Here is a 24161-nt window from a genome sequence, read left to right on the forward strand (position 1 = left end):
TTCAAGCAACACACAGTCACATCAAATACCGGCCGCTCAATTGGATCATATCTCAGCAATATGTGCCATTACAGGCTTTGCTGCTTTGGTACTGAGCCAGGAAGATCATACTAATAATTGTATCCAATGTGATGTCTCTAAGACAGAGGGAGAAATGAACATGCTACCACAAGGCAGCCGTGCGTTAGCATTATGCTGATGTTCCTCGTTTTTTTCCCCCGTAAATAAATATTTGCTTTACAACGGAGTGTACACGTGAGCTGTTTTTGTATGACAAAAAATACGCCTTGTTAACGTTCGTCTTTACGGAGGCCAACAGCCGCGCGTTAGCATTACGCTGATAATTGGTCCCCTGCTGCACCAGGTTCCTCGTTAGTATAGTGGACAGTATCTCCGCCTGTCACGCGGAAGACCGGGGTTCGATTCCCCGACGGGGAGAAAACTTTTTTTTTTTTTTTGTAAATAAATATTTGCTTTACAACAGAGTGTACACGTGAGCTGTTTTTGCACTTTTTGTTTTTGTTTGACAAAAGGTACGCCTTGTTGGCATTCGTCTCTACGGAGGCTAAAGTTAGCTGTCCTCTGTTTAGACGACGGTTTGACGGAAGGCTGACAGTCGGCAACTTTAGCTGCCATGTGTGTGAGCAGGTGGCGGTACGCGCTATTCCTCTCGTGACTGGGGTCCACCTCTCCAAGTGGTTTCCGTAGTGTAGTGGTTATCACGTTCGCCTCACACGCGAAAGGTCCCCGGTTCGAGACCGGGCGGAAACAATTGTTTGACGTTTCTTTCTTTGATTCTGGACGTAAAAATATTCAAACAGAGTTGTGAAAACGATCTGGCTACACGCTGGGTCGCCGGCATGCATCGTCACGTGTGGTTTCCGTAGTGTAGTGGTTATCACGTTCGCCTAACACGCGAAAGGTCCCCGGTTCGAGACCGGGCGGAAACAGGCAGTTTGCTTTTCGTTTCAAGCAACACACAGTCACATCAAATACCGGCTGCTCAATTGGATCATATCTCAGCAATATGTGCCATTACAGGCTTTGCTGCTTTGGTACTGAGCCAGGAAGATCATACTAATAATTGTATCCAATGTGATGTCTCTAAGACAGAGGGAGAAATGAACATGCTACCACAAGGCAGCCGTGCGTTAGCATTATGCTGATGTTCCTCGTTTTTTTCCCCCGTAAATAAATATTTGCTTTACAACGGAGTGTACACGTGAGCTGTTTTTGTATGACAAAAAATACGCCTTGTTAACGTTCGTCTTTACGGAGGCCAACAGCCGCGCGTTAGCATTACGCTGATAATTGGTCCCCTGTGCACCAGGTTCCTCGTTAGTATAGTGGACAGTATCTCCGCCTGTCACGCGGAAGACCGGGGTTCGATTCCCCGACGGGGAGAAAACTTTTTTTTTTTTTTTGTAAATAAATATTTGCTTTACAACAGAGTGTACACGTGAGCTGTTTTTGCACTTTTTGTTTTTGTTTGACAAAAGGTACGCCTTGTTGGCATTCGTCTCTACGGAGGCTAAAGTTAGCTGTCCTCTGTTTAGACGACGGTTTGACGGAAGGCTGACAGTCGGCAACTTTAGCTGCCATGTGTGTGAGCAGGTGGCGGTACGCGCTATTCCTCTCGTGACTGGGGTCCACCTCTCCAAGTGGTTTCCGTAGTGTAGTGGTTATCACGTTCGCCTCACACGCGAAAGGTCCCCGGTTCGAGACCGGGCGGAAACAATTGTTTGACGTTTCTTTCTTTGATTCTGGACGTAAAAATATTCAAACAGAGTTGTGAAAACGATCTGGCTACACGCTGGGTCGCCGGCATGCATCGTCACGTGTGGTTTCCGTAGTGTAGTGGTTATCACGTTCGCCTAACACGCGAAAGGTCCCCGGTTCGAGACCGGGCGGAAACAGGCAGTTTGCTTTTCGTTTCAAGCAACACACAGTCACATCAAATACCGGCCGCTCAATTGGATCATATCTCAGCAATATGTGCCATTACAGGCTTTGCTGCTTTGGTACTGAGCCAGGAAGATCATACTAATAATTGTATCCAATGTGATGTCTCTAAGACAGAGGGAGAAATGAACATGCTACCACAAGGCAGCCGTGCGTTAGCATTATGCTGATGTTCCTCGTTTTTTTCCCCCGTAAATAAATATTTGCTTTACAACGGAGTGTACACGTGAGCTGTTTTTGTATGACAAAAAATACGCCTTGTTAACGTTCGTCTTTACGGAGGCCAACAGCCGCGCGTTAGCATTACGCTGATAATTGGTCCCCTGCTGCACCAGGTTCCTCGTTAGTATAGTGGACAGTATCTCCGCCTGTCACGCGGAAGACCGGGGTTCGATTCCCCGACGGGGAGAAAACTTTTTTTTTTTTTTTGTAAATAAATATTTGCTTTACAACAGAGTGTACACGTGAGCTGTTTTTGCACTTTTTGTTTTTGTTTGACAAAAGGTACGCCTTGTTGGCATTCGTCTCTACGGAGGCTAAAGTTAGCTGTCCTCTGTTTAGACGACGGTTTGACGGAAGGCTGACAGTCGGCAACTTTAGCTGCCATGTGTGTGAGCAGGTGGCGGTACGCGCTATTCCTCTCGTGACTGGGGTCCACCTCTCCAAGTGGTTTCCGTAGTGTAGTGGTTATCACGTTCGCCTCACACGCGAAAGGTCCCCGGTTCGAGACCGGGCGGAAACAATTGTTTGACGTTTCTTTCTTTGATTCTGGACGTAAAAATATTCAAACAGAGTTGTGAAAACGATCTGGCTACACGCTGGGTCGCCGGCATGCATCGTCACGTGTGGTTTCCGTAGTGTAGTGGTTATCACGTTCGCCTAACACGCGAAAGGTCCCCGGTTCGAGACCGGGCGGAAACAGGCAGTTTGCTTTTCGTTTCAAGCAACACACAGTCACATCAAATACCGGCTGCTCAATTGGATCATATCTCAGCAATATGTGCCATTACAGGCTTTGCTGCTTTGGTACTGAGCCAGGAAGATCATACTAATAATTGTATCCAATGTGATGTCTCTAAGACAGAGGGAGAAATGAACATGCTACCACAAGGCAGCCGTGCGTTAGCATTATGCTGATGTTCCTCGTTTTTTTCCCCCGTAAATAAATATTTGCTTTACAACGGAGTGTACACGTGAGCTGTTTTTGTATGACAAAAAATACGCCTTGTTAACGTTCGTCTTTACGGAGGCCAACAGCCGCGCGTTAGCATTACGCTGATAATTGGTCCCCTGTGCACCAGGTTCCTCGTTAGTATAGTGGACAGTATCTCCGCCTGTCACGCGGAAGACCGGGGTTCGATTCCCCGACGGGGAGAAAACTTTTTTTTTTTTTTTGTAAATAAATATTTGCTTTACAACAGAGTGTACACGTGAGCTGTTTTTGCACTTTTTGTTTTTGTTTGACAAAAGGTACGCCTTGTTGGCATTCGTCTCTACGGAGGCTAAAGTTAGCTGTCCTCTGTTTAGACGACGGTTTGACGGAAGGCTGACAGTCGGCAACTTTAGCTGCCATGTGTGTGAGCAGGTGGCGGTACGCGCTATTCCTCTCGTGACTGGGGTCCACCTCTCCAAGTGGTTTCCGTAGTGTAGTGGTTATCACGTTCGCCTCACACGCGAAAGGTCCCCGGTTCGAGACCGGGCGGAAACAATTGTTTGACGTTTCTTTCTTTGATTCTGGACGTAAAAATATTCAAACAGAGTTGTGAAAACGATCTGGCTACACGCTGGGTCGCCGGCATGCATCGTCACGTGTGGTTTCCGTAGTGTAGTGGTTATCACGTTCGCCTAACACGCGAAAGGTCCCCGGTTCGAGACCGGGCGGAAACAGGCAGTTTGCTTTTCGTTTCAAGCAACACACAGTCAAATCAAATACCGGCCGCTCAATTGGATCATATCTCAGCAATATGTGCCATTACAGGCTTTGCTGCTTTGGTACTGAGCCAGGAAGATCATACTAATAATTGTATCCAATGTGATGTCTCTAAGACAGAGGGAGAAATGAACATGCTACCACAAGGCAGCCGTGCGTTAGCATTATGCTGATGTTCCTCGTTTTTTTCCCCCGTAAATAAATATTTGCTTTACAACGGAGTGTACACGTGAGCTGTTTTTGTACTTGTTGTTTTTGTATGACAAAAAATACGCCTTGTTAACGTTCGTCTTTACGGAGGCCAACAGCCGCGCGTTAGCATTACGCTGATAATTGGTCCCCTGCTGCACCAGGTTCCTCGTTAGTATAGTGGACAGTATCTCCGCCTGTCACGCGGAAGACCGGGGTTCGATTCCCCGACGGGGAGAAAACTTTTTTTTTTTTTTTGTAAATAAATATTTGCTTTACAACAGAGTGTACACGTGAGCTGTTTTTGCACTTTTTGTTTTTGTTTGACAAAAGGTACGCCTTGTTGGCATTCGTCTCTACGGAGGCTAAAGTTAGCTGTCCTCTGTTTAGACGACGGTTTGACGGAAGGCTGACAGTCGGCAACTTTAGCTGCCATGTGTGTGAGCAGGTGGCGGTACGCGCTATTCCTCTCGTGACTGGGGTCCACCTCTCCAAGTGGTTTCCGTAGTGTAGTGGTTATCACGTTCGCCTCACACGCGAAAGGTCCCCGGTTCGAGACCGGGCGGAAACAATTGTTTGACGTTTCTTTCTTTGATTCTGGACGTAAAAATATTCAAACAGAGTTGTGAAAACGATCTGGCTACACGCTGGGTCGCCGGCATGCATCGTCACGTGTGGTTTCCGTAGTGTAGTGGTTATCACGTTCGCCTAACACGCGAAAGGTCCCCGGTTCGAGACCGGGCGGAAACAGGCAGTTTGCTTTTCGTTTCAAGCAACACACAGTCACATCAAATACCGGCCGCTCAATTGGATCATATCTCAGCAATATGTGCCATTACAGGCTTTGCTGCTTTGGTACTGAGCCAGGAAGATCATACTAATAATTGTATCCAATGTGATGTCTCTAAGACAGAGGGAGAAATGAACATGCTACCACAAGGCAGCCGTGCGTTAGCATTATGCTGATGTTCCTCGTTTTTTTCCCCCGTAAATAAATATTTGCTTTACAACGGAGTGTACACGTGAGCTGTTTTTGTATGACAAAAAATACGCCTTGTTAACGTTCGTCTTTACGGAGGCCAACAGCCGCGCGTTAGCATTACGCTGATAATTGGTCCCCTGCTGCACCAGGTTCCTCGTTAGTATAGTGGACAGTATCTCCGCCTGTCACGCGGAAGACCGGGGTTCGATTCCCCGACGGGGAGAAAACTTTTTTTTTTTTTTTGTAAATAAATATTTGCTTTACAACAGAGTGTACACGTGAGCTGTTTTTGCACTTTTTGTTTTTGTTTGACAAAAGGTACGCCTTGTTGGCATTCGTCTCTACGGAGGCTAAAGTTAGCTGTCCTCTGTTTAGACGACGGTTTGACGGAAGGCTGACAGTCGGCAACTTTAGCTGCCATGTGTGTGAGCAGGTGGCGGTACGCGCTATTCCTCTCGTGACTGGGGTCCACCTCTCCAAGTGGTTTCCGTAGTGTAGTGGTTATCACGTTCGCCTCACACGCGAAAGGTCCCCGGTTCGAGACCGGGCGGAAACAATTGTTTGACGTTTCTTTCTTTGATTCTGGACGTAAAAATATTCAAACAGAGTTGTGAAAACGATCTGGCTACACGCTGGGTCGCCGGCATGCATCGTCACGTGTGGTTTCCGTAGTGTAGTGGTTATCACGTTCGCCTAACACGCGAAAGGTCCCCGGTTCGAGACCGGGCGGAAACAGGCAGTTTGCTTTTCGTTTCAAGCAACACACAGTCACATCAAATACCGGCTGCTCAATTGGATCATATCTCAGCAATATGTGCCATTACAGGCTTTGCTGCTTTGGTACTGAGCCAGGAAGATCATACTAATAATTGTATCCAATGTGATGTCTCTAAGACAGAGGGAGAAATGAACATGCTACCACAAGGCAGCCGTGCGTTAGCATTATGCTGATGTTCCTCGTTTTTTTCCCCCGTAAATAAATATTTGCTTTACAACGGAGTGTACACGTGAGCTGTTTTTGTATGACAAAAAATACGCCTTGTTAACGTTCGTCTTTACGGAGGCCAACAGCCGCGCGTTAGCATTACGCTGATAATTGGTCCCCTGCTGCACCAGGTTCCTCGTTAGTATAGTGGACAGTATCTCCGCCTGTCACGCGGAAGACCGGGGTTCGATTCCCCGACGGGGAGAAAACTTTTTTTTTTTTTTTGTAAATAAATATTTGCTTTACAACAGAGTGTACACGTGAGCTGTTTTTGCACTTTTTGTTTTTGTTTGACAAAAGGTACGCCTTGTTGGCATTCGTCTCTACGGAGGCTAAAGTTAGCTGTCCTCTGTTTAGACGACGGTTTGACGGAAGGCTGACAGTCGGCAACTTTAGCTGCCATGTGTGTGAGCAGGTGGCGGTACGCGCTATTCCTCTCGTGACTGGGGTCCACCTCTCCAAGTGGTTTCCGTAGTGTAGTGGTTATCACGTTCGCCTCACACGCGAAAGGTCCCCGGTTCGAGACCGGGCGGAAACAATTGTTTGACGTTTCTTTCTTTGATTCTGGACGTAAAAATATTCAAACAGAGTTGTGAAAACGATCTGGCTACACGCTGGGTCGCCGGCATGCATCGTCACGTGTGGTTTCCGTAGTGTAGTGGTTATCACGTTCGCCTAACACGCGAAAGGTCCCCGGTTCGAGACCGGGCGGAAACAGGCAGTTTGCTTTTCGTTTCAAGCAACACACAGTCACATCAAATACCGGCTGCTCAATTGGATCATATCTCAGCAATATGTGCCATTACAGGCTTTGCTGCTTTGGTACTGAGCCAGGAAGATCATACTAATAATTGTATCCAATGTGATGTCTCTAAGACAGAGGGAGAAATGAACATGCTACCACAAGGCAGCCGTGCGTTAGCATTATGCTGATGTTCCTCGTTTTTTTCCCCCGTAAATAAATATTTGCTTTACAACGGAGTGTACACGTGAGCTGTTTTTGTATGACAAAAAATACGCCTTGTTAACGTTCGTCTTTACGGAGGCCAACAGCCGCGCGTTAGCATTACGCTGATAATTGGTCCCCTGTGCACCAGGTTCCTCGTTAGTATAGTGGACAGTATCTCCGCCTGTCACGCGGAAGACCGGGGTTCGATTCCCCGACGGGGAGAAAACTTTTTTTTTTTTTTTGTAAATAAATATTTGCTTTACAACAGAGTGTACACGTGAGCTGTTTTTGCACTTTTTGTTTTTGTTTGACAAAAGGTACGCCTTGTTGGCATTCGTCTCTACGGAGGCTAAAGTTAGCTGTCCTCTGTTTAGACGACGGTTTGACGGAAGGCTGACAGTCGGCAACTTTAGCTGCCATGTGTGTGAGCAGGTGGCGGTACGCGCTATTCCTCTCGTGACTGGGGTCCACCTCTCCAAGTGGTTTCCGTAGTGTAGTGGTTATCACGTTCGCCTCACACGCGAAAGGTCCCCGGTTCGAGACCGGGCGGAAACAATTGTTTGACGTTTCTTTCTTTGATTCTGGACGTAAAAATATTCAAACAGAGTTGTGAAAACGATCTGGCTACACGCTGGGTCGCCGGCATGCATCGTCACGTGTGGTTTCCGTAGTGTAGTGGTTATCACGTTCGCCTAACACGCGAAAGGTCCCCGGTTCGAGACCGGGCGGAAACAGGCAGTTTGCTTTTCGTTTCAAGCAACACACAGTCAAATCAAATACCGGCCGCTCAATTGGATCATATCTCAGCAATATGTGCCATTACAGGCTTTGCTGCTTTGGTACTGAGCCAGGAAGATCATACTAATAATTGTATCCAATGTGATGTCTCTAAGACAGAGGGAGAAATGAACATGCTACCACAAGGCAGCCGTGCGTTAGCATTATGCTGATGTTCCTCGTTTTTTTCCCCCGTAAATAAATATTTGCTTTACAACGGAGTGTACACGTGAGCTGTTTTTGTACTTGTTGTTTTTGTATGACAAAAAATACGCCTTGTTAACGTTCGTCTTTACGGAGGCCAACAGCCGCGCGTTAGCATTACGCTGATAATTGGTCCCCTGCTGCACCAGGTTCCTCGTTAGTATAGTGGACAGTATCTCCGCCTGTCACGCGGAAGACCGGGGTTCGATTCCCCGACGGGGAGAAAACTTTTTTTTTTTTTTTGTAAATAAATATTTGCTTTACAACAGAGTGTACACGTGAGCTGTTTTTGCACTTTTTGTTTTTGTTTGACAAAAGGTACGCCTTGTTGGCATTCGTCTCTACGGAGGCTAAAGTTAGCTGTCCTCTGTTTAGACGACGGTTTGACGGAAGGCTGACAGTCGGCAACTTTAGCTGCCATGTGTGTGAGCAGGTGGCGGTACGCGCTATTCCTCTCGTGACTGGGGTCCACCTCTCCAAGTGGTTTCCGTAGTGTAGTGGTTATCACGTTCGCCTCACACGCGAAAGGTCCCCGGTTCGAGACCGGGCGGAAACAATTGTTTGACGTTTCTTTCTTTGATTCTGGACGTAAAAATATTCAAACAGAGTTGTGAAAACGATCTGGCTACACGCTGGGTCGCCGGCATGCATCGTCACGTGTGGTTTCCGTAGTGTAGTGGTTATCACGTTCGCCTAACACGCGAAAGGTCCCCGGTTCGAGACCGGGCGGAAACAGGCAGTTTGCTTTTCGTTTCAAGCAACACACAGTCAAATCAAATACCGGCCGCTCAATTGGATCATATCTCAGCAATATGTGCCATTACAGGCTTTGCTGCTTTGGTACTGAGCCAGGAAGATCATACTAATAATTGTATCCAATGTGATGTCTCTAAGACAGAGGGAGAAATGAACATGCTACCACAAGGCAGCCGTGCGTTAGCATTATGCTGATGTTCCTCGTTTTTTTCCCCCGTAAATAAATATTTGCTTTACAACGGAGTGTACACGTGAGCTGTTTTTGTATGACAAAAAATACGCCTTGTTAACGTTCGTCTTTACGGAGGCCAACAGCCGCGCGTTAGCATTACGCTGATAATTGGTCCCCTGCTGCACCAGGTTCCTCGTTAGTATAGTGGACAGTATCTCCGCCTGTCACGCGGAAGACCGGGGTTCGATTCCCCGACGGGGAGAAAACTTTTTTTTTTTTTTTGTAAATAAATATTTGCTTTACAACAGAGTGTACACGTGAGCTGTTTTTGCACTTTTTGTTTTTGTTTGACAAAAGGTACGCCTTGTTGGCATTCGTCTCTACGGAGGCTAAAGTTAGCTGTCCTCTGTTTAGACGACGGTTTGACGGAAGGCTGACAGTCGGCAACTTTAGCTGCCATGTGTGTGAGCAGGTGGCGGTACGCGCTATTCCTCTCGTGACTGGGGTCCACCTCTCCAAGTGGTTTCCGTAGTGTAGTGGTTATCACGTTCGCCTCACACGCGAAAGGTCCCCGGTTCGAGACCGGGCGGAAACAATTGTTTGACGTTTCTTTCTTTGATTCTGGACGTAAAAATATTCAAACAGAGTTGTGAAAACGATCTGGCTACACGCTGGGTCGCCGGCATGCATCGTCACGTGTGGTTTCCGTAGTGTAGTGGTTATCACGTTCGCCTAACACGCGAAAGGTCCCCGGTTCGAGACCGGGCGGAAACAGGCAGTTTGCTTTTCGTTTCAAGCAACACACAGTCACATCAAATACCGGCTGCTCAATTGGATCATATCTCAGCAATATGTGCCATTACAGGCTTTGCTGCTTTGGTACTGAGCCAGGAAGATCATACTAATAATTGTATCCAATGTGATGTCTCTAAGACAGAGGGAGAAATGAACATGCTACCACAAGGCAGCCGTGCGTTAGCATTATGCTGATGTTCCTCGTTTTTTTCCCCCGTAAATAAATATTTGCTTTACAACGGAGTGTACACGTGAGCTGTTTTTGTATGACAAAAAATACGCCTTGTTAACGTTCGTCTTTACGGAGGCCAACAGCCGCGCGTTAGCATTACGCTGATAATTGGTCCCCTGTGCACCAGGTTCCTCGTTAGTATAGTGGACAGTATCTCCGCCTGTCACGCGGAAGACCGGGGTTCGATTCCCCGACGGGGAGAAAACTTTTTTTTTTTTTTTGTAAATAAATATTTGCTTTACAACAGAGTGTACACGTGAGCTGTTTTTGCACTTTTTGTTTTTGTTTGACAAAAGGTACGCCTTGTTGGCATTCGTCTCTACGGAGGCTAAAGTTAGCTGTCCTCTGTTTAGACGACGGTTTGACGGAAGGCTGACAGTCGGCAACTTTAGCTGCCATGTGTGTGAGCAGGTGGCGGTACGCGCTATTCCTCTCGTGACTGGGGTCCACCTCTCCAAGTGGTTTCCGTAGTGTAGTGGTTATCACGTTCGCCTCACACGCGAAAGGTCCCCGGTTCGAGACCGGGCGGAAACAATTGTTTGACGTTTCTTTCTTTGATTCTGGACGTAAAAATATTCAAACAGAGTTGTGAAAACGATCTGGCTACACGCTGGGTCGCCGGCATGCATCGTCACGTGTGGTTTCCGTAGTGTAGTGGTTATCACGTTCGCCTAACACGCGAAAGGTCCCCGGTTCGAGACCGGGCGGAAACAGGCAGTTTGCTTTTCGTTTCAAGCAACACACAGTCAAATCAAATACCGGCCGCTCAATTGGATCATATCTCAGCAATATGTGCCATTACAGGCTTTGCTGCTTTGGTACTGAGCCAGGAAGATCATACTAATAATTGTATCCAATGTGATGTCTCTAAGACAGAGGGAGAAATGAACATGCTACCACAAGGCAGCCGTGCGTTAGCATTATGCTGATGTTCCTCGTTTTTTTCCCCCGTAAATAAATATTTGCTTTACAACGGAGTGTACACGTGAGCTGTTTTTGTACTTGTTGTTTTTGTATGACAAAAAATACGCCTTGTTAACGTTCGTCTTTACGGAGGCCAACAGCCGCGCGTTAGCATTACGCTGATAATTGGTCCCCTGCTGCACCAGGTTCCTCGTTAGTATAGTGGACAGTATCTCCGCCTGTCACGCGGAAGACCGGGGTTCGATTCCCCGACGGGGAGAAAACTTTTTTTTTTTTTTTGTAAATAAATATTTGCTTTACAACAGAGTGTACACGTGAGCTGTTTTTGCACTTTTTGTTTTTGTTTGACAAAAGGTACGCCTTGTTGGCATTCGTCTCTACGGAGGCTAAAGTTAGCTGTCCTCTGTTTAGACGACGGTTTGACGGAAGGCTGACAGTCGGCAACTTTAGCTGCCATGTGTGTGAGCAGGTGGCGGTACGCGCTATTCCTCTCGTGACTGGGGTCCACCTCTCCAAGTGGTTTCCGTAGTGTAGTGGTTATCACGTTCGCCTCACACGCGAAAGGTCCCCGGTTCGAGACCGGGCGGAAACAATTGTTTGACGTTTCTTTCTTTGATTCTGGACGTAAAAATATTCAAACAGAGTTGTGAAAACGATCTGGCTACACGCTGGGTCGCCGGCATGCATCGTCACGTGTGGTTTCCGTAGTGTAGTGGTTATCACGTTCGCCTAACACGCGAAAGGTCCCCGGTTCGAGACCGGGCGGAAACAGGCAGTTTGCTTTTCGTTTCAAGCAACACACAGTCACATCAAATACCGGCCGCTCAATTGGATCATATCTCAGCAATATGTGCCATTACAGGCTTTGCTGCTTTGGTACTGAGCCAGGAAGATCATACTAATAATTGTATCCAATGTGATGTCTCTAAGACAGAGGGAGAAATGAACATGCTACCACAAGGCAGCCGTGCGTTAGCATTATGCTGATGTTCCTCGTTTTTTTCCCCCGTAAATAAATATTTGCTTTACAACGGAGTGTACACGTGAGCTGTTTTTGTATGACAAAAAATACGCCTTGTTAACGTTCGTCTTTACGGAGGCCAACAGCCGCGCGTTAGCATTACGCTGATAATTGGTCCCCTGCTGCACCAGGTTCCTCGTTAGTATAGTGGACAGTATCTCCGCCTGTCACGCGGAAGACCGGGGTTCGATTCCCCGACGGGGAGAAAACTTTTTTTTTTTTTTTGTAAATAAATATTTGCTTTACAACAGAGTGTACACGTGAGCTGTTTTTGCACTTTTTGTTTTTGTTTGACAAAAGGTACGCCTTGTTGGCATTCGTCTCTACGGAGGCTAAAGTTAGCTGTCCTCTGTTTAGACGACGGTTTGACGGAAGGCTGACAGTCGGCAACTTTAGCTGCCATGTGTGTGAGCAGGTGGCGGTACGCGCTATTCCTCTCGTGACTGGGGTCCACCTCTCCAAGTGGTTTCCGTAGTGTAGTGGTTATCACGTTCGCCTCACACGCGAAAGGTCCCCGGTTCGAGACCGGGCGGAAACAATTGTTTGACGTTTCTTTCTTTGATTCTGGACGTAAAAATATTCAAACAGAGTTGTGAAAACGATCTGGCTACACGCTGGGTCGCCGGCATGCATCGTCACGTGTGGTTTCCGTAGTGTAGTGGTTATCACGTTCGCCTAACACGCGAAAGGTCCCCGGTTCGAGACCGGGCGGAAACAGGCAGTTTGCTTTTCGTTTCAAGCAACACACAGTCACATCAAATACCGGCTGCTCAATTGGATCATATCTCAGCAATATGTGCCATTACAGGCTTTGCTGCTTTGGTACTGAGCCAGGAAGATCATACTAATAATTGTATCCAATGTGATGTCTCTAAGACAGAGGGAGAAATGAACATGCTACCACAAGGCAGCCGTGCGTTAGCATTATGCTGATGTTCCTCGTTTTTTTCCCCCGTAAATAAATATTTGCTTTACAACGGAGTGTACACGTGAGCTGTTTTTGTATGACAAAAAATACGCCTTGTTAACGTTCGTCTTTACGGAGGCCAACAGCCGCGCGTTAGCATTACGCTGATAATTGGTCCCCTGCTGCACCAGGTTCCTCGTTAGTATAGTGGACAGTATCTCCGCCTGTCACGCGGAAGACCGGGGTTCGATTCCCCGACGGGGAGAAAACTTTTTTTTTTTTTTTGTAAATAAATATTTGCTTTACAACAGAGTGTACACGTGAGCTGTTTTTGCACTTTTTGTTTTTGTTTGACAAAAGGTACGCCTTGTTGGCATTCGTCTCTACGGAGGCTAAAGTTAGCTGTCCTCTGTTTAGACGACGGTTTGACGGAAGGCTGACAGTCGGCAACTTTAGCTGCCATGTGTGTGAGCAGGTGGCGGTACGCGCTATTCCTCTCGTGACTGGGGTCCACCTCTCCAAGTGGTTTCCGTAGTGTAGTGGTTATCACGTTCGCCTCACACGCGAAAGGTCCCCGGTTCGAGACCGGGCGGAAACAATTGTTTGACGTTTCTTTCTTTGATTCTGGACGTAAAAATATTCAAACAGAGTTGTGAAAACGATCTGGCTACACGCTGGGTCGCCGGCATGCATCGTCACGTGTGGTTTCCGTAGTGTAGTGGTTATCACGTTCGCCTAACACGCGAAAGGTCCCCGGTTCGAGACCGGGCGGAAACAGGCAGTTTGCTTTTCGTTTCAAGCAACACACAGTCACATCAAATACCGGCTGCTCAATTGGATCATATCTCAGCAATATGTGCCATTACAGGCTTTGCTGCTTTGGTACTGAGCCAGGAAGATCATACTAATAATTGTATCCAATGTGATGTCTCTAAGACAGAGGGAGAAATGAACATGCTACCACAAGGCAGCCGTGCGTTAGCATTATGCTGATGTTCCTCGTTTTTTTCCCCCGTAAATAAATATTTGCTTTACAACGGAGTGTACACGTGAGCTGTTTTTGTATGACAAAAAATACGCCTTGTTAACGTTCGTCTTTACGGAGGCCAACAGCCGCGCGTTAGCATTACGCTGATAATTGGTCCCCTGTGCACCAGGTTCCTCGTTAGTATAGTGGACAGTATCTCCGCCTGTCACGCGGAAGACCGGGGTTCGATTCCCCGACGGGGAGAAAACTTTTTTTTTTTTTTTGTAAATAAATATTTGCTTTACAACAGAGTGTACACGTGAGCTGTTTTTGCACTTTTTGTTTTTGTTTGACAAAAGGTACGCCTTGTTGGCATTCGTCTCTACGGAGGCTAAAGTTAGCTGTCCTCTGTTTAGACGACGGTTTGACGGAAGGCTGACAGTCGGCAACTTTAGCTGCCATGTGTGTGAGCAGGTGGCGGTACGCGCTATTCCTCTCGTGACTGGGGTCCACCTCTCCAAGTGGTTTCCGTAGTGTAGTGGTTATCACGTTCGCCTCACACGCGAAAGGTCCCCGGTTCGAGACCGGGCGGAAACAATTGTTTGACGTTTCTTTCTTTGATTCTGGACGTAAAAATATTCAAACAGAGTTGTGAAAACGATCTGGCTACACGCTGGGTCGCCGGCATGCATCGTCACGTGTGGTTTCCGTAGTGTAGTGGTTATCACGTTCGCCTAACACGCGAAAGGTCCCCGGTTCGAGACCGGGCGGAAACAGGCAGTTTGCTTTTCGTTTCAAGCAACACACAGTCAAATCAAATACCGGCCGCTCAATTGGATCATATCTCAGCAATATGTGCCATTACAGGCTTTGCTGCTTTGGTACTGAGCCAGGAAGATCATACTAATAATTGTATCCAATGTGATGTCTCTAAGACAGAGGGAGAAATGAACATGCTACCACAAGGCAGCCGTGCGTTAGCATTATGCTGATGTTCCTCGTTTTTTTCCCCCGTAAATAAATATTTGCTTTACAACGGAGTGTACACGTGAGCTGTTTTTGTACTTGTTGTTTTTGTATGACAAAAAATACGCCTTGTTAACGTTCGTCTTTACGGAGGCCAACAGCCGCGCGTTAGCATTACGCTGATAATTGGTCCCCTGCTGCACCAGGTTCCTCGTTAGTATAGTGGACAGTATCTCCGCCTGTCACGCGGAAGACCGGGGTTCGATTCCCCGACGGGGAGAAAACTTTTTTTTTTTTTTTGTAAATAAATATTTGCTTTACAACAGAGTGTACACGTGAGCTGTTTTTGCACTTTTTGTTTTTGTTTGACAAAAGGTACGCCTTGTTGGCATTCGTCTCTACGGAGGCTAAAGTTAGCTGTCCTCTGTTTAGACGACGGTTTGACGGAAGGCTGACAGTCGGCAACTTTAGCTGCCATGTGTGTGAGCAGGTGGCGGTACGCGCTATTCCTCTCGTGACTGGGGTCCACCTCTCCAAGTGGTTTCCGTAGTGTAGTGGTTATCACGTTCGCCTCACACGCGAAAGGTCCCCGGTTCGAGACCGGGCGGAAACAATTGTTTGACGTTTCTTTCTTTGATTCTGGACGTAAAAATATTCAAACAGAGTTGTGAAAACGATCTGGCTACACGCTGGGTCGCCGGCATGCATCGTCACGTGTGGTTTCCGTAGTGTAGTGGTTATCACGTTCGCCTAACACGCGAAAGGTCCCCGGTTCGAGACCGGGCGGAAACAGGCAGTTTGCTTTTCGTTTCAAGCAACACACAGTCAAATCAAATACCGGCCGCTCAATTGGATCATATCTCAGCAATATGTGCCATTACAGGCTTTGCTGCTTTGGTACTGAGCCAGGAAGATCATACTAATAATTGTATCCAATGTGATGTCTCTAAGACAGAGGGAGAAATGAACATGCTACCACAAGGCAGCCGTGCGTTAGCATTATGCTGATGTTCCTCGTTTTTTTCCCCCGTAAATAAATATTTGCTTTACAACGGAGTGTACACGTGAGCTGTTTTTGTATGACAAAAAATACGCCTTGTTAACGTTCGTCTTTACGGAGGCCAACAGCCGCGCGTTAGCATTACGCTGATAATTGGTCCCCTGCTGCACCAGGTTCCTCGTTAGTATAGTGGACAGTATCTCCGCCTGTCACGCGGAAGACCGGGGTTCGATTCCCCGACGGGGAGAAAACTTTTTTTTTTTTTTTGTAAATAAATATTTGCTTTACAACAGAGTGTACACGTGAGCTGTTTTTGCACTTTTTGTTTTTGTTTGACAAAAGGTACGCCTTGTTGGCATTCGTCTCTACGGAGGCTAAAGTTAGCTGTCCTCTGTTTAGACGACGGTTTGACGGAAGGCTGACAGTCGGCAACTTTAGCTGCCATGTGTGTGAGCAGGTGGCGGTACGCGCTATTCCTCTCGTGACTGGGGTCCACCTCTCCAAGTGGTTTCCGTAGTGTAGTGGTTATCACGTTCGCCTCACACGCGAAAGGTCCCCGGTTCGAGACCGGGCGGAAACAATTGTTTGACGTTTCTTTCTTTGATTCTGGACGTAAAAATATTCAAACAGAGTTGTGAAAACGATCTGGCTACACGCTGGGTCGCCGGCATGCATCGTCACGTGTGGTTTCCGTAGTGTAGTGGTTATCACGTTCGCCTAACACGCGAAAGGTCCCCGGTTCGAGACCGGGCGGAAACAGGCAGTTTGCTTTTCGTTTCAAGCAACACACAGTCACATCAAATACCGGCTGCTCAATTGGATCATATCTCAGCAATATGTGCCATTACAGGCTTTGCTGCTTTGGTACTGAGCCAGGAAGATCATACTAATAATTGTATCCAATGTGATGTCTCTAAGACAGAGGGAGAAATGAACATGCTACCACAAGGCAGCCGTGCGTTAGCATTATGCTGATGTTCCTCGTTTTTTTCCCCCGTAAATAAATATTTGCTTTACAACGGAGTGTACACGTGAGCTGTTTTTGTATGACAAAAAATACGCCTTGTTAACGTTCGTCTTTACGGAGGCCAACAGCCGCGCGTTAGCATTACGCTGATAATTGGTCCCCTGTGCACCAGGTTCCTCGTTAGTATAGTGGACAGTATCTCCGCCTGTCACGCGGAAGACCGGGGTTCGATTCCCCGACGGGGAGAAAACTTTTTTTTTTTTTTTGTAAATAAATATTTGCTTTACAACAGAGTGTACACGTGAGCTGTTTTTGCACTTTTTGTTTTTGTTTGACAAAAGGTACGCCTTGTTGGCATTCGTCTCTACGGAGGCTAAAGTTAGCTGTCCTCTGTTTAGACGACGGTTTGACGGAAGGCTGACAGTCGGCAACTTTAGCTGCCATGTGTGTGAGCAGGTGGCGGTACGCGCTATTCCTCTCGTGACTGGGGTCCACCTCTCCAAGTGGTTTCCGTAGTGTAGTGGTTATCACGTTCGCCTCACACGCGAAAGGTCCCCGGTTCGAGACCGGGCGGAAACAATTGTTTGACGTTTCTTTCTTTGATTCTGGACGTAAAAATATTCAAACAGAGTTGTGAAAACGATCTGGCTACACGCTGGGTCGCCGGCATGCATCGTCACGTGTGGTTTCCGTAGTGTAGTGGTTATCACGTTCGCCTAACACGCGAAAGGTCCCCGGTTCGAGACCGGGCGGAAACAGGCAGTTTGCTTTTCGTTTCAAGCAACACACAGTCAAATCAAATACCGGCCGCTCAATTGGATCATATCTCAGCAATATGTGCCATTACAGGCTTTGCTGCTTTGGTACTGAGCCAGGAAGATCATACTAATAATTGTATCCAATGTGATGTCTCTAAGACAGAGGGAGAAATGAACATGCTACCACAAGGCAGCCGTGCGTTAGCATTATGCTGATGTTCCTCGTTTTTTTCCCCCGTAAATAAATATTTGCTTTACAACGGAGTGTACACGTGAGCTGTTTTTGTACTTGTTGTTTTTGTATGACAAAAAATACGCCTTGTTAACGTTCGTCTTTACGGAGGCCAACAGCCGCGCGTTAGCATTACGCTGATAATTGGTCCCCTGCTGCACCAGGTTCCTCGTTAGTATAGTGGACAGTATCTCCGCCTGTCACGCGGAAGACCGGGGTTCGATTCCCCGACGGGGAGAAAACTTTTTTTTTTTTTTTGTAAATAAATATTTGCTTTACAACAGAGTGTACACGTGAGCTGTTTTTGCACTTTTTGTTTTTGTTTGACAAAAGGTACGCCTTGTTGGCATTCGTCTCTACGGAGGCTAAAGTTAGCTGTCCTCTGTTTAGACGACGGTTTGACGGAAGGCTGACAGTCGGCAACTTTAGCTGCCATGTGTGTGAGCAGGTGGCGGTACGCGCTATTCCTCTCGTGACTGGGGTCCACCTCTCCAAGTGGTTTCCGTAGTGTAGTGGTTATCACGTTCGCCTCACACGCGAAAGGTCCCCGGTTCGAGACCGGGCGGAAACAATTGTTTGACGTTTCTTTCTTTGATTCTGGACGTAAAAATATTCAAACAGAGTTGTGAAAACGATCTGGCTACACGCTGGGTCGCCGGCATGCATCGTCACGTGTGGTTTCCGTAGTGTAGTGGTTATCACGTTCGCCTAACACGCGAAAGGTCCCCGGTTCGAGACCGGGCGGAAACAGGCAGTTTGCTTTTCGTTTCAAGCAACACACAGTCAAATCAAATACCGGCCGCTCAATTGGATCATATCTCAGCAATATGTGCCATTACAGGCTTTGCTGCTTTGGTACTGAGCCAGGAAGATCATACTAATAATTGTATCCAATGTGATGTCTCTAAGACAGAGGGAGAAATGAACATGCTACCACAAGGCAGCCGTGCGTTAGCATTATGCTGATGTTCCTCGTTTTTTTCCCCCGTAAATAAATATTTGCTTTACAACGGAGTGTACACGTGAGCTGTTTTTGTACTTGTTGTTTTTGTATGACAAAAAATACGCCTTGTTAACGTTCGTCTTTACGGAGGCCAACAGCCGCGCGTTAGCATTACGCTGATAATTGGTCCCCTGCTGCACCAGGTTCCTCGTTAGTATAGTGGACAGTATCTCCGCCTGTCACGCGGAAGACCGGGGTTCGATTCCCCGACGGGGAGAAAACTTTTTTTTTTTTTTTGTAAATAAATATTTGCTTTACAACAGAGTGTACACGTGAGCTGTTTTTGCACTTTTTGTTTTTGTTTGACAAAAGGTACGCCTTGTTGGCATTCGTCTCTACGGAGGCTAAAGTTAGCTGTCCTCTGTTTAGACGACGGTTTGACGGAAGGCTGACAGTCGGCAACTTTAGCTGCCATGTGTGTGAGCAGGTGGCGGTACGCGCTATTCCTCTCGTGACTGGGGTCCACCTCTCCAAGTGGTTTCCGTAGTGTAGTGGTTATCACGTTCGCCTCACACGCGAAAGGTCCCCGGTTCGAGACCGGGCGGAAACAATTGTTTGACGTTTCTTTCTTTGATTCTGGACGTAAAAATATTCAAACAGAGTTGTGAAAACGATCTGGCTACACGCTGGGTCGCCGGCATGCATCGTCACGTGTGGTTTCCGTAGTGTAGTGGTTATCACGTTCGCCTAACACGCGAAAGGTCCCCGGTTCGAGACCGGGCGGAAACAGGCAGTTTGCTTTTCGTTTCAAGCAACACACAGTCACATCAAATACCGGCCGCTCAATTGGATCATATCTCAGCAATATGTGCCATTACAGGCTTTGCTGCTTTGGTACTGAGCCAGGAAGATCATACTAATAATTGTATCCAATGTGATGTCTCTAAGACAGAGGGAGAAATGAACATGCTACCACAAGGCAGCCGTGCGTTAGCATTATGCTGATGTTCCTCGTTTTTTTCCCCCGTAAATAAATATTTGCTTTACAACGGAGTGTACACGTGAGCTGTTTTTGTATGACAAAAAATACGCCTTGTTAACGTTCGTCTTTACGGAGGCCAACAGCCGCGCGTTAGCATTACGCTGATAATTGGTCCCCTGCTGCACCAGGTTCCTCGTTAGTATAGTGGACAGTATCTCCGCCTGTCACGCGGAAGACCGGGGTTCGATTCCCCGACGGGGAGAAAACTTTTTTTTTTTTTTTGTAAATAAATATTTGCTTTACAACAGAGTGTACACGTGAGCTGTTTTTGCACTTTTTGTTTTTGTTTGACAAAAGGTACGCCTTGTTGGCATTCGTCTCTACGGAGGCTAAAGTTAGCTGTCCTCTGTTTAGACGACGGTTTGACGGAAGGCTGACAGTCGGCAACTTTAGCTGCCATGTGTGTGAGCAGGTGGCGGTACGCGCTATTCCTCTCGTGACTGGGGTCCACCTCTCCAAGTGGTTTCCGTAGTGTAGTGGTTATCACGTTCGCCTCACACGCGAAAGGTCCCCGGTTCGAGACCGGGCGGAAACAATTGTTTGACGTTTCTTTCTTTGATTCTGGACGTAAAAATATTCAAACAGAGTTGTGAAAACGATCTGGCTACACGCTGGGTCGCCGGCATGCATCGTCACGTGTGGTTTCCGTAGTGTAGTGGTTATCACGTTCGCCTAACACGCGAAAGGTCCCCGGTTCGAGACCGGGCGGAAACAGGCAGTTTGCTTTTCGTTTCAAGCAACACACAGTCACATCAAATACCGGCCGCTCAATTGGATCATATCTCAGCAATATGTGCCATTACAGGCTTTGCTGCTTTGGTACTGAGCCAGGAAGATCATACTAATAATTGTATCCAATGTGATGTCTCTAAGACAGAGGGAGAAATGAACATGCTACCACAAGGCAGCCGTGCGTTAGCATTATGCTGATGTTCCTCGTTTTTTTCCCCCGTAAATAAATATTTGCTTTACAACGGAGTGTACACGTGAGCTGTTTTTGTACTTGTTGTTTTTGTATGACAAAAAATACGCCTTGTTAACGTTCGTCTTTACGGAGGCCAACAGCCGCGCGTTAGCATTACGCTGATAATTGGTCCCCTGCTGCACCAGGTTCCTCGTTAGTATAGTGGACAGTATCTCCGCCTGTCACGCGGAAGACCGGGGTTCGATTCCCCGACGGGGAGAAAACTTTTTTTTTTTTTTTGTAAATAAATATTTGCTTTACAACAGAGTGTACACGTGAGCTGTTTTTGCACTTTTTGTTTTTGTTTGACAAAAGGTACGCCTTGTTGGCATTCGTCTCTACGGAGGCTAAAGTTAGCTGTCCTCTGTTTAGACGACGGTTTGACGGAAGGCTGACAGTCGGCAACTTTAGCTGCCATGTGTGTGAGCAGGTGGCGGTACGCGCTATTCCTCTCGTGACTGGGGTCCACCTCTCCAAGTGGTTTCCGTAGTGTAGTGGTTATCACGTTCGCCTCACACGCGAAAGGTCCCCGGTTCGAGACCGGGCGGAAACAATTGTTTGACGTTTCTTTCTTTGATTCTGGACGTAAAAATATTCAAACAGAGTTGTGAAAACGATCTGGCTACACGCTGGGTCGCCGGCATGCATCGTCACGTGTGGTTTCCGTAGTGTAGTGGTTATCACGTTCGCCTAACACGCGAAAGGTCCCCGGTTCGAGACCGGGCGGAAACAGGCAGTTTGCTTTTCGTTTCAAGCAACACACAGTCACATCAAATACCGGCTGCTCAATTGGATCATATCTCAGCAATATGTGCCATTACAGGCTTTGCTGCTTTGGTACTGAGCCAGGAAGATCATACTAATAATTGTATCCAATGTGATGTCTCTAAGACAGAGGGAGAAATGAACATGCTACCACAAGGCAGCCGTGCGTTAGCATTATGCTGATGTTCCTCGTTTTTTTCCCCCGTAAATAAATATTTGCTTTACAACGGAGTGTACACGTGAGCTGTTTTTGTATGACAAAAAATACGCCTTGTTAACGTTCGTCTTTACGGAGGCCAACAGCCGCGCGTTAGCATTACGCTGATAATTGGTCCCCTGTGCACCAGGTTCCTCGTTAGTATAGTGGACAGTATCTCCGCCTGTCACGCGGAAGACCGGGGTTCGATTCCCCGACGGGGAGAAAACTTTTTTTTTTTTTTTGTAAATAAATATTTGCTTTACAACAGAGTGTACACGTGAGCTGTTTTTGCACTTTTTGTTTTTGTTTGACAAAAGGTACGCCTTGTTGGCATTCGTCTCTACGGAGGCTAAAGTTAGCTGTCCTCTGTTTAGACGACGGTTTGACGGAAGGCTGACAGTCGGCAACTTTAGCTGCCATGTGTGTGAGCAGGTGGCGGTACGCGCTATTCCTCTCGTGACTGGGGTCCACCTCTCCAAGTGGTTTCCGTAGTGTAGTGGTTATCACGTTCGCCTCACACGCGAAAGGTCCCCGGTTCGAGACCGGGCGGAAACAATTGTTTGACGTTTCTTTCTTTGATTCTGGACGTAAAAATATTCAAACAGAGTTGTGAAAACGATCTGGCTACACGCTGGGTCGCCGGCATGCATCGTCACGTGTGGTTTCCGTAGTGTAGTGGTTATCACGTTCGCCTAACACGCGAAAGGTCCCCGGTTCGAGACCGGGCGGAAACAGGCAGTTTGCTTTTCGTTTCAAGCAACACACAGTCAAATCAAATACCGGCCGCTCAATTGGATCATATCTCAGCAATATGTGCCATTACAGGCTTTGCTGCTTTGGTACTGAGCCAGGAAGATCATACTAATAATTGTATCCAATGTGATGTCTCTAAGACAGAGGGAGAAATGAACATGCTACCACAAGGCAGCCGTGCGTTAGCATTATGCTGATGTTCCTCGTTTTTTTCCCCCGTAAATAAATATTTGCTTTACAACGGAGTGTACACGTGAGCTGTTTTTGTACTTGTTGTTTTTGTATGACAAAAAATACGCCTTGTTAACGTTCGTCTTTACGGAGGCCAACAGCCGCGCGTTAGCATTACGCTGATAATTGGTCCCCTGCTGCACCAGGTTCCTCGTTAGTATAGTGGACAGTATCTCCGCCTGTCACGCGGAAGACCGGGGTTCGATTCCCCGACGGGGAGAAAACTTTTTTTTTTTTTTTGTAAATAAATATTTGCTTTACAACAGAGTGTACACGTGAGCTGTTTTTGCACTTTTTGTTTTTGTTTGACAAAAGGTACGCCTTGTTGGCATTCGTCTCTACGGAGGCTAAAGTTAGCTGTCCTCTGTTTAGACGACGGTTTGACGGAAGGCTGACAGTCGGCAACTTTAGCTGCCATGTGTGTGAGCAGGTGGCGGTACGCGCTATTCCTCTCGTGACTGGGGTCCACCTCTCCAAGTGGTTTCCGTAGTGTAGTGGTTATCACGTTCGCCTCACACGCGAAAGGTCCCCGGTTCGAGACCGGGCGGAAACAATTGTTTGACGTTTCTTTCTTTGATTCTGGACGTAAAAATATTCAAACAGAGTTGTGAAAACGATCTGGCTACACGCTGGGTCGCCGGCATGCATCGTCACGTGTGGTTTCCGTAGTGTAGTGGTTATCACGTTCGCCTAACACGCGAAAGGTCCCCGGTTCGAGACCGGGCGGAAACAGGCAGTTTGCTTTTCGTTTCAAGCAACACACAGTCACATCAAATACCGGCCGCTCAATTGGATCATATCTCAGCAATATGTGCCATTACAGGCTTTGCTGCTTTGGTACTGAGCCAGGAAGATCATACTAATAATTGTATCCAATGTGATGTCTCTAAGACAGAGGGAGAAATGAACATGCTACCACAAGGCAGCCGTGCGTTAGCATTATGCTGATGTTCCTCGTTTTTTTCCCCCGTAAATAAATATTTGCTTTACAACGGAGTGTACACGTGAGCTGTTTTTGTATGACAAAAAATACGCCTTGTTAACGTTCGTCTTTACGGAGGCCAACAGCCGCGCGTTAGCATTACGCTGATAATTGGTCCCCTGCTGCACCAGGTTCCTCGTTAGTATAGTGGACAGTATCTCCGCCTGTCACGCGGAAGACCGGGGTTCGATTCCCCGACGGGGAGAAAACTTTTTTTTTTTTTTTGTAAATAAATATTTGCTTTACAACAGAGTGTACACGTGAGCTGTTTTTGCACTTTTTGTTTTTGTTTGACAAAAGGTACGCCTTGTTGGCATTCGTCTCTACGGAGGCTAAAGTTAGCTGTCCTCTGTTTAGACGACGGTTTGACGGAAGGCTGACAGTCGGCAACTTTAGCTGCCATGTGTGTGAGCAGGTGGCGGTACGCGCTATTCCTCTCGTGACTGGGGTCCACCTCTCCAAGTGGTTTCCGTAGTGTAGTGGTTATCACGTTCGCCTCACACGCGAAAGGTCCCCGGTTCGAGACCGGGCGGAAACAATTGTTTGACGTTTCTTTCTTTGATTCTGGACGTAAAAATATTCAAACAGAGTTGTGAAAACGATCTGG

The 24161-nt window shown here is 47.1% G+C and overlaps 74 non-coding genes across 74 annotated transcripts; all 74 read left to right on the forward strand.

Moving 5' to 3' along the window:
• Positions 1-366: 366 nt before the first annotated feature.
• trnad-guc (transfer RNA aspartic acid (anticodon GUC)) lies at positions 367-438 on the forward strand. The gene has a single exon. It is a non-coding gene; the product is annotated as a tRNA-Asp (tRNA).
• Positions 439-698: 260 nt separating this feature from the next.
• Positions 699-771, forward strand: trnav-cac (transfer RNA valine (anticodon CAC)). Its single transcript has one exon. It is a non-coding gene; the product is annotated as a tRNA-Val (tRNA).
• A 106-nt stretch (positions 772-877) lies between these two features.
• trnav-aac (transfer RNA valine (anticodon AAC)) lies at positions 878-950 on the forward strand. Its single transcript has one exon. It is a non-coding gene; the product is annotated as a tRNA-Val (tRNA).
• A 382-nt stretch (positions 951-1332) lies between these two features.
• trnad-guc (transfer RNA aspartic acid (anticodon GUC)) lies at positions 1333-1404 on the forward strand. The gene has a single exon. It is a non-coding gene; the product is annotated as a tRNA-Asp (tRNA).
• A 260-nt stretch (positions 1405-1664) lies between these two features.
• Positions 1665-1737, forward strand: trnav-cac (transfer RNA valine (anticodon CAC)). Its single transcript has one exon. It is a non-coding gene; the product is annotated as a tRNA-Val (tRNA).
• Positions 1738-1843: 106 nt separating this feature from the next.
• Positions 1844-1916, forward strand: trnav-aac (transfer RNA valine (anticodon AAC)). Its single transcript has one exon. It is a non-coding gene; the product is annotated as a tRNA-Val (tRNA).
• Positions 1917-2299: 383 nt separating this feature from the next.
• trnad-guc (transfer RNA aspartic acid (anticodon GUC)) lies at positions 2300-2371 on the forward strand. The gene has a single exon. It is a non-coding gene; the product is annotated as a tRNA-Asp (tRNA).
• A 260-nt stretch (positions 2372-2631) lies between these two features.
• Positions 2632-2704, forward strand: trnav-cac (transfer RNA valine (anticodon CAC)). The gene has a single exon. It is a non-coding gene; the product is annotated as a tRNA-Val (tRNA).
• Positions 2705-2810: 106 nt separating this feature from the next.
• trnav-aac (transfer RNA valine (anticodon AAC)) lies at positions 2811-2883 on the forward strand. The gene has a single exon. It is a non-coding gene; the product is annotated as a tRNA-Val (tRNA).
• Positions 2884-3265: 382 nt separating this feature from the next.
• On the forward strand, positions 3266-3337 carry trnad-guc (transfer RNA aspartic acid (anticodon GUC)). Its single transcript has one exon. It is a non-coding gene; the product is annotated as a tRNA-Asp (tRNA).
• A 260-nt stretch (positions 3338-3597) lies between these two features.
• Positions 3598-3670, forward strand: trnav-cac (transfer RNA valine (anticodon CAC)). The gene has a single exon. It is a non-coding gene; the product is annotated as a tRNA-Val (tRNA).
• Positions 3671-3776: 106 nt separating this feature from the next.
• On the forward strand, positions 3777-3849 carry trnav-aac (transfer RNA valine (anticodon AAC)). The gene has a single exon. It is a non-coding gene; the product is annotated as a tRNA-Val (tRNA).
• Positions 3850-4247: 398 nt separating this feature from the next.
• On the forward strand, positions 4248-4319 carry trnad-guc (transfer RNA aspartic acid (anticodon GUC)). The gene has a single exon. It is a non-coding gene; the product is annotated as a tRNA-Asp (tRNA).
• Positions 4320-4579: 260 nt separating this feature from the next.
• trnav-cac (transfer RNA valine (anticodon CAC)) lies at positions 4580-4652 on the forward strand. Its single transcript has one exon. It is a non-coding gene; the product is annotated as a tRNA-Val (tRNA).
• Positions 4653-4758: 106 nt separating this feature from the next.
• Positions 4759-4831, forward strand: trnav-aac (transfer RNA valine (anticodon AAC)). Its single transcript has one exon. It is a non-coding gene; the product is annotated as a tRNA-Val (tRNA).
• Positions 4832-5214: 383 nt separating this feature from the next.
• trnad-guc (transfer RNA aspartic acid (anticodon GUC)) lies at positions 5215-5286 on the forward strand. The gene has a single exon. It is a non-coding gene; the product is annotated as a tRNA-Asp (tRNA).
• Positions 5287-5546: 260 nt separating this feature from the next.
• Positions 5547-5619, forward strand: trnav-cac (transfer RNA valine (anticodon CAC)). Its single transcript has one exon. It is a non-coding gene; the product is annotated as a tRNA-Val (tRNA).
• A 106-nt stretch (positions 5620-5725) lies between these two features.
• Positions 5726-5798, forward strand: trnav-aac (transfer RNA valine (anticodon AAC)). Its single transcript has one exon. It is a non-coding gene; the product is annotated as a tRNA-Val (tRNA).
• Positions 5799-6181: 383 nt separating this feature from the next.
• trnad-guc (transfer RNA aspartic acid (anticodon GUC)) lies at positions 6182-6253 on the forward strand. The gene has a single exon. It is a non-coding gene; the product is annotated as a tRNA-Asp (tRNA).
• Positions 6254-6513: 260 nt separating this feature from the next.
• Positions 6514-6586, forward strand: trnav-cac (transfer RNA valine (anticodon CAC)). Its single transcript has one exon. It is a non-coding gene; the product is annotated as a tRNA-Val (tRNA).
• A 106-nt stretch (positions 6587-6692) lies between these two features.
• Positions 6693-6765, forward strand: trnav-aac (transfer RNA valine (anticodon AAC)). Its single transcript has one exon. It is a non-coding gene; the product is annotated as a tRNA-Val (tRNA).
• A 382-nt stretch (positions 6766-7147) lies between these two features.
• trnad-guc (transfer RNA aspartic acid (anticodon GUC)) lies at positions 7148-7219 on the forward strand. Its single transcript has one exon. It is a non-coding gene; the product is annotated as a tRNA-Asp (tRNA).
• A 260-nt stretch (positions 7220-7479) lies between these two features.
• trnav-cac (transfer RNA valine (anticodon CAC)) lies at positions 7480-7552 on the forward strand. The gene has a single exon. It is a non-coding gene; the product is annotated as a tRNA-Val (tRNA).
• Positions 7553-7658: 106 nt separating this feature from the next.
• On the forward strand, positions 7659-7731 carry trnav-aac (transfer RNA valine (anticodon AAC)). The gene has a single exon. It is a non-coding gene; the product is annotated as a tRNA-Val (tRNA).
• A 398-nt stretch (positions 7732-8129) lies between these two features.
• trnad-guc (transfer RNA aspartic acid (anticodon GUC)) lies at positions 8130-8201 on the forward strand. Its single transcript has one exon. It is a non-coding gene; the product is annotated as a tRNA-Asp (tRNA).
• A 260-nt stretch (positions 8202-8461) lies between these two features.
• Positions 8462-8534, forward strand: trnav-cac (transfer RNA valine (anticodon CAC)). Its single transcript has one exon. It is a non-coding gene; the product is annotated as a tRNA-Val (tRNA).
• A 106-nt stretch (positions 8535-8640) lies between these two features.
• Positions 8641-8713, forward strand: trnav-aac (transfer RNA valine (anticodon AAC)). The gene has a single exon. It is a non-coding gene; the product is annotated as a tRNA-Val (tRNA).
• Positions 8714-9096: 383 nt separating this feature from the next.
• trnad-guc (transfer RNA aspartic acid (anticodon GUC)) lies at positions 9097-9168 on the forward strand. Its single transcript has one exon. It is a non-coding gene; the product is annotated as a tRNA-Asp (tRNA).
• Positions 9169-9428: 260 nt separating this feature from the next.
• Positions 9429-9501, forward strand: trnav-cac (transfer RNA valine (anticodon CAC)). Its single transcript has one exon. It is a non-coding gene; the product is annotated as a tRNA-Val (tRNA).
• Positions 9502-9607: 106 nt separating this feature from the next.
• On the forward strand, positions 9608-9680 carry trnav-aac (transfer RNA valine (anticodon AAC)). The gene has a single exon. It is a non-coding gene; the product is annotated as a tRNA-Val (tRNA).
• Positions 9681-10062: 382 nt separating this feature from the next.
• trnad-guc (transfer RNA aspartic acid (anticodon GUC)) lies at positions 10063-10134 on the forward strand. The gene has a single exon. It is a non-coding gene; the product is annotated as a tRNA-Asp (tRNA).
• Positions 10135-10394: 260 nt separating this feature from the next.
• Positions 10395-10467, forward strand: trnav-cac (transfer RNA valine (anticodon CAC)). Its single transcript has one exon. It is a non-coding gene; the product is annotated as a tRNA-Val (tRNA).
• Positions 10468-10573: 106 nt separating this feature from the next.
• Positions 10574-10646, forward strand: trnav-aac (transfer RNA valine (anticodon AAC)). Its single transcript has one exon. It is a non-coding gene; the product is annotated as a tRNA-Val (tRNA).
• Positions 10647-11044: 398 nt separating this feature from the next.
• On the forward strand, positions 11045-11116 carry trnad-guc (transfer RNA aspartic acid (anticodon GUC)). The gene has a single exon. It is a non-coding gene; the product is annotated as a tRNA-Asp (tRNA).
• Positions 11117-11376: 260 nt separating this feature from the next.
• Positions 11377-11449, forward strand: trnav-cac (transfer RNA valine (anticodon CAC)). The gene has a single exon. It is a non-coding gene; the product is annotated as a tRNA-Val (tRNA).
• A 106-nt stretch (positions 11450-11555) lies between these two features.
• trnav-aac (transfer RNA valine (anticodon AAC)) lies at positions 11556-11628 on the forward strand. Its single transcript has one exon. It is a non-coding gene; the product is annotated as a tRNA-Val (tRNA).
• A 383-nt stretch (positions 11629-12011) lies between these two features.
• trnad-guc (transfer RNA aspartic acid (anticodon GUC)) lies at positions 12012-12083 on the forward strand. The gene has a single exon. It is a non-coding gene; the product is annotated as a tRNA-Asp (tRNA).
• Positions 12084-12343: 260 nt separating this feature from the next.
• trnav-cac (transfer RNA valine (anticodon CAC)) lies at positions 12344-12416 on the forward strand. The gene has a single exon. It is a non-coding gene; the product is annotated as a tRNA-Val (tRNA).
• A 106-nt stretch (positions 12417-12522) lies between these two features.
• Positions 12523-12595, forward strand: trnav-aac (transfer RNA valine (anticodon AAC)). The gene has a single exon. It is a non-coding gene; the product is annotated as a tRNA-Val (tRNA).
• Positions 12596-12978: 383 nt separating this feature from the next.
• trnad-guc (transfer RNA aspartic acid (anticodon GUC)) lies at positions 12979-13050 on the forward strand. The gene has a single exon. It is a non-coding gene; the product is annotated as a tRNA-Asp (tRNA).
• A 260-nt stretch (positions 13051-13310) lies between these two features.
• trnav-cac (transfer RNA valine (anticodon CAC)) lies at positions 13311-13383 on the forward strand. Its single transcript has one exon. It is a non-coding gene; the product is annotated as a tRNA-Val (tRNA).
• Positions 13384-13489: 106 nt separating this feature from the next.
• trnav-aac (transfer RNA valine (anticodon AAC)) lies at positions 13490-13562 on the forward strand. The gene has a single exon. It is a non-coding gene; the product is annotated as a tRNA-Val (tRNA).
• A 382-nt stretch (positions 13563-13944) lies between these two features.
• On the forward strand, positions 13945-14016 carry trnad-guc (transfer RNA aspartic acid (anticodon GUC)). Its single transcript has one exon. It is a non-coding gene; the product is annotated as a tRNA-Asp (tRNA).
• Positions 14017-14276: 260 nt separating this feature from the next.
• trnav-cac (transfer RNA valine (anticodon CAC)) lies at positions 14277-14349 on the forward strand. The gene has a single exon. It is a non-coding gene; the product is annotated as a tRNA-Val (tRNA).
• Positions 14350-14455: 106 nt separating this feature from the next.
• On the forward strand, positions 14456-14528 carry trnav-aac (transfer RNA valine (anticodon AAC)). Its single transcript has one exon. It is a non-coding gene; the product is annotated as a tRNA-Val (tRNA).
• Positions 14529-14926: 398 nt separating this feature from the next.
• On the forward strand, positions 14927-14998 carry trnad-guc (transfer RNA aspartic acid (anticodon GUC)). The gene has a single exon. It is a non-coding gene; the product is annotated as a tRNA-Asp (tRNA).
• A 260-nt stretch (positions 14999-15258) lies between these two features.
• Positions 15259-15331, forward strand: trnav-cac (transfer RNA valine (anticodon CAC)). Its single transcript has one exon. It is a non-coding gene; the product is annotated as a tRNA-Val (tRNA).
• Positions 15332-15437: 106 nt separating this feature from the next.
• trnav-aac (transfer RNA valine (anticodon AAC)) lies at positions 15438-15510 on the forward strand. Its single transcript has one exon. It is a non-coding gene; the product is annotated as a tRNA-Val (tRNA).
• A 383-nt stretch (positions 15511-15893) lies between these two features.
• Positions 15894-15965, forward strand: trnad-guc (transfer RNA aspartic acid (anticodon GUC)). Its single transcript has one exon. It is a non-coding gene; the product is annotated as a tRNA-Asp (tRNA).
• A 260-nt stretch (positions 15966-16225) lies between these two features.
• trnav-cac (transfer RNA valine (anticodon CAC)) lies at positions 16226-16298 on the forward strand. The gene has a single exon. It is a non-coding gene; the product is annotated as a tRNA-Val (tRNA).
• Positions 16299-16404: 106 nt separating this feature from the next.
• trnav-aac (transfer RNA valine (anticodon AAC)) lies at positions 16405-16477 on the forward strand. The gene has a single exon. It is a non-coding gene; the product is annotated as a tRNA-Val (tRNA).
• A 382-nt stretch (positions 16478-16859) lies between these two features.
• On the forward strand, positions 16860-16931 carry trnad-guc (transfer RNA aspartic acid (anticodon GUC)). Its single transcript has one exon. It is a non-coding gene; the product is annotated as a tRNA-Asp (tRNA).
• A 260-nt stretch (positions 16932-17191) lies between these two features.
• On the forward strand, positions 17192-17264 carry trnav-cac (transfer RNA valine (anticodon CAC)). The gene has a single exon. It is a non-coding gene; the product is annotated as a tRNA-Val (tRNA).
• Positions 17265-17370: 106 nt separating this feature from the next.
• trnav-aac (transfer RNA valine (anticodon AAC)) lies at positions 17371-17443 on the forward strand. Its single transcript has one exon. It is a non-coding gene; the product is annotated as a tRNA-Val (tRNA).
• Positions 17444-17841: 398 nt separating this feature from the next.
• trnad-guc (transfer RNA aspartic acid (anticodon GUC)) lies at positions 17842-17913 on the forward strand. The gene has a single exon. It is a non-coding gene; the product is annotated as a tRNA-Asp (tRNA).
• Positions 17914-18173: 260 nt separating this feature from the next.
• On the forward strand, positions 18174-18246 carry trnav-cac (transfer RNA valine (anticodon CAC)). Its single transcript has one exon. It is a non-coding gene; the product is annotated as a tRNA-Val (tRNA).
• Positions 18247-18352: 106 nt separating this feature from the next.
• On the forward strand, positions 18353-18425 carry trnav-aac (transfer RNA valine (anticodon AAC)). Its single transcript has one exon. It is a non-coding gene; the product is annotated as a tRNA-Val (tRNA).
• A 398-nt stretch (positions 18426-18823) lies between these two features.
• trnad-guc (transfer RNA aspartic acid (anticodon GUC)) lies at positions 18824-18895 on the forward strand. Its single transcript has one exon. It is a non-coding gene; the product is annotated as a tRNA-Asp (tRNA).
• Positions 18896-19155: 260 nt separating this feature from the next.
• trnav-cac (transfer RNA valine (anticodon CAC)) lies at positions 19156-19228 on the forward strand. The gene has a single exon. It is a non-coding gene; the product is annotated as a tRNA-Val (tRNA).
• A 106-nt stretch (positions 19229-19334) lies between these two features.
• On the forward strand, positions 19335-19407 carry trnav-aac (transfer RNA valine (anticodon AAC)). Its single transcript has one exon. It is a non-coding gene; the product is annotated as a tRNA-Val (tRNA).
• Positions 19408-19790: 383 nt separating this feature from the next.
• trnad-guc (transfer RNA aspartic acid (anticodon GUC)) lies at positions 19791-19862 on the forward strand. The gene has a single exon. It is a non-coding gene; the product is annotated as a tRNA-Asp (tRNA).
• Positions 19863-20122: 260 nt separating this feature from the next.
• trnav-cac (transfer RNA valine (anticodon CAC)) lies at positions 20123-20195 on the forward strand. Its single transcript has one exon. It is a non-coding gene; the product is annotated as a tRNA-Val (tRNA).
• Positions 20196-20301: 106 nt separating this feature from the next.
• Positions 20302-20374, forward strand: trnav-aac (transfer RNA valine (anticodon AAC)). The gene has a single exon. It is a non-coding gene; the product is annotated as a tRNA-Val (tRNA).
• A 398-nt stretch (positions 20375-20772) lies between these two features.
• trnad-guc (transfer RNA aspartic acid (anticodon GUC)) lies at positions 20773-20844 on the forward strand. Its single transcript has one exon. It is a non-coding gene; the product is annotated as a tRNA-Asp (tRNA).
• Positions 20845-21104: 260 nt separating this feature from the next.
• trnav-cac (transfer RNA valine (anticodon CAC)) lies at positions 21105-21177 on the forward strand. Its single transcript has one exon. It is a non-coding gene; the product is annotated as a tRNA-Val (tRNA).
• Positions 21178-21283: 106 nt separating this feature from the next.
• Positions 21284-21356, forward strand: trnav-aac (transfer RNA valine (anticodon AAC)). The gene has a single exon. It is a non-coding gene; the product is annotated as a tRNA-Val (tRNA).
• Positions 21357-21738: 382 nt separating this feature from the next.
• Positions 21739-21810, forward strand: trnad-guc (transfer RNA aspartic acid (anticodon GUC)). Its single transcript has one exon. It is a non-coding gene; the product is annotated as a tRNA-Asp (tRNA).
• Positions 21811-22070: 260 nt separating this feature from the next.
• On the forward strand, positions 22071-22143 carry trnav-cac (transfer RNA valine (anticodon CAC)). Its single transcript has one exon. It is a non-coding gene; the product is annotated as a tRNA-Val (tRNA).
• Positions 22144-22249: 106 nt separating this feature from the next.
• Positions 22250-22322, forward strand: trnav-aac (transfer RNA valine (anticodon AAC)). The gene has a single exon. It is a non-coding gene; the product is annotated as a tRNA-Val (tRNA).
• Positions 22323-22720: 398 nt separating this feature from the next.
• On the forward strand, positions 22721-22792 carry trnad-guc (transfer RNA aspartic acid (anticodon GUC)). The gene has a single exon. It is a non-coding gene; the product is annotated as a tRNA-Asp (tRNA).
• Positions 22793-23052: 260 nt separating this feature from the next.
• trnav-cac (transfer RNA valine (anticodon CAC)) lies at positions 23053-23125 on the forward strand. Its single transcript has one exon. It is a non-coding gene; the product is annotated as a tRNA-Val (tRNA).
• A 106-nt stretch (positions 23126-23231) lies between these two features.
• trnav-aac (transfer RNA valine (anticodon AAC)) lies at positions 23232-23304 on the forward strand. The gene has a single exon. It is a non-coding gene; the product is annotated as a tRNA-Val (tRNA).
• A 383-nt stretch (positions 23305-23687) lies between these two features.
• trnad-guc (transfer RNA aspartic acid (anticodon GUC)) lies at positions 23688-23759 on the forward strand. The gene has a single exon. It is a non-coding gene; the product is annotated as a tRNA-Asp (tRNA).
• Positions 23760-24019: 260 nt separating this feature from the next.
• On the forward strand, positions 24020-24092 carry trnav-cac (transfer RNA valine (anticodon CAC)). Its single transcript has one exon. It is a non-coding gene; the product is annotated as a tRNA-Val (tRNA).
• Positions 24093-24161: the final 69 nt, after the last annotated feature.

The sequence above is a fragment of the Pungitius pungitius genome, chromosome 16, assembly GCF_949316345.1.
Source record: "Pungitius pungitius chromosome 16, fPunPun2.1, whole genome shotgun sequence".
Taxonomy (NCBI): Eukaryota; Metazoa; Chordata; class Actinopteri; order Perciformes; family Gasterosteidae; genus Pungitius; species Pungitius pungitius.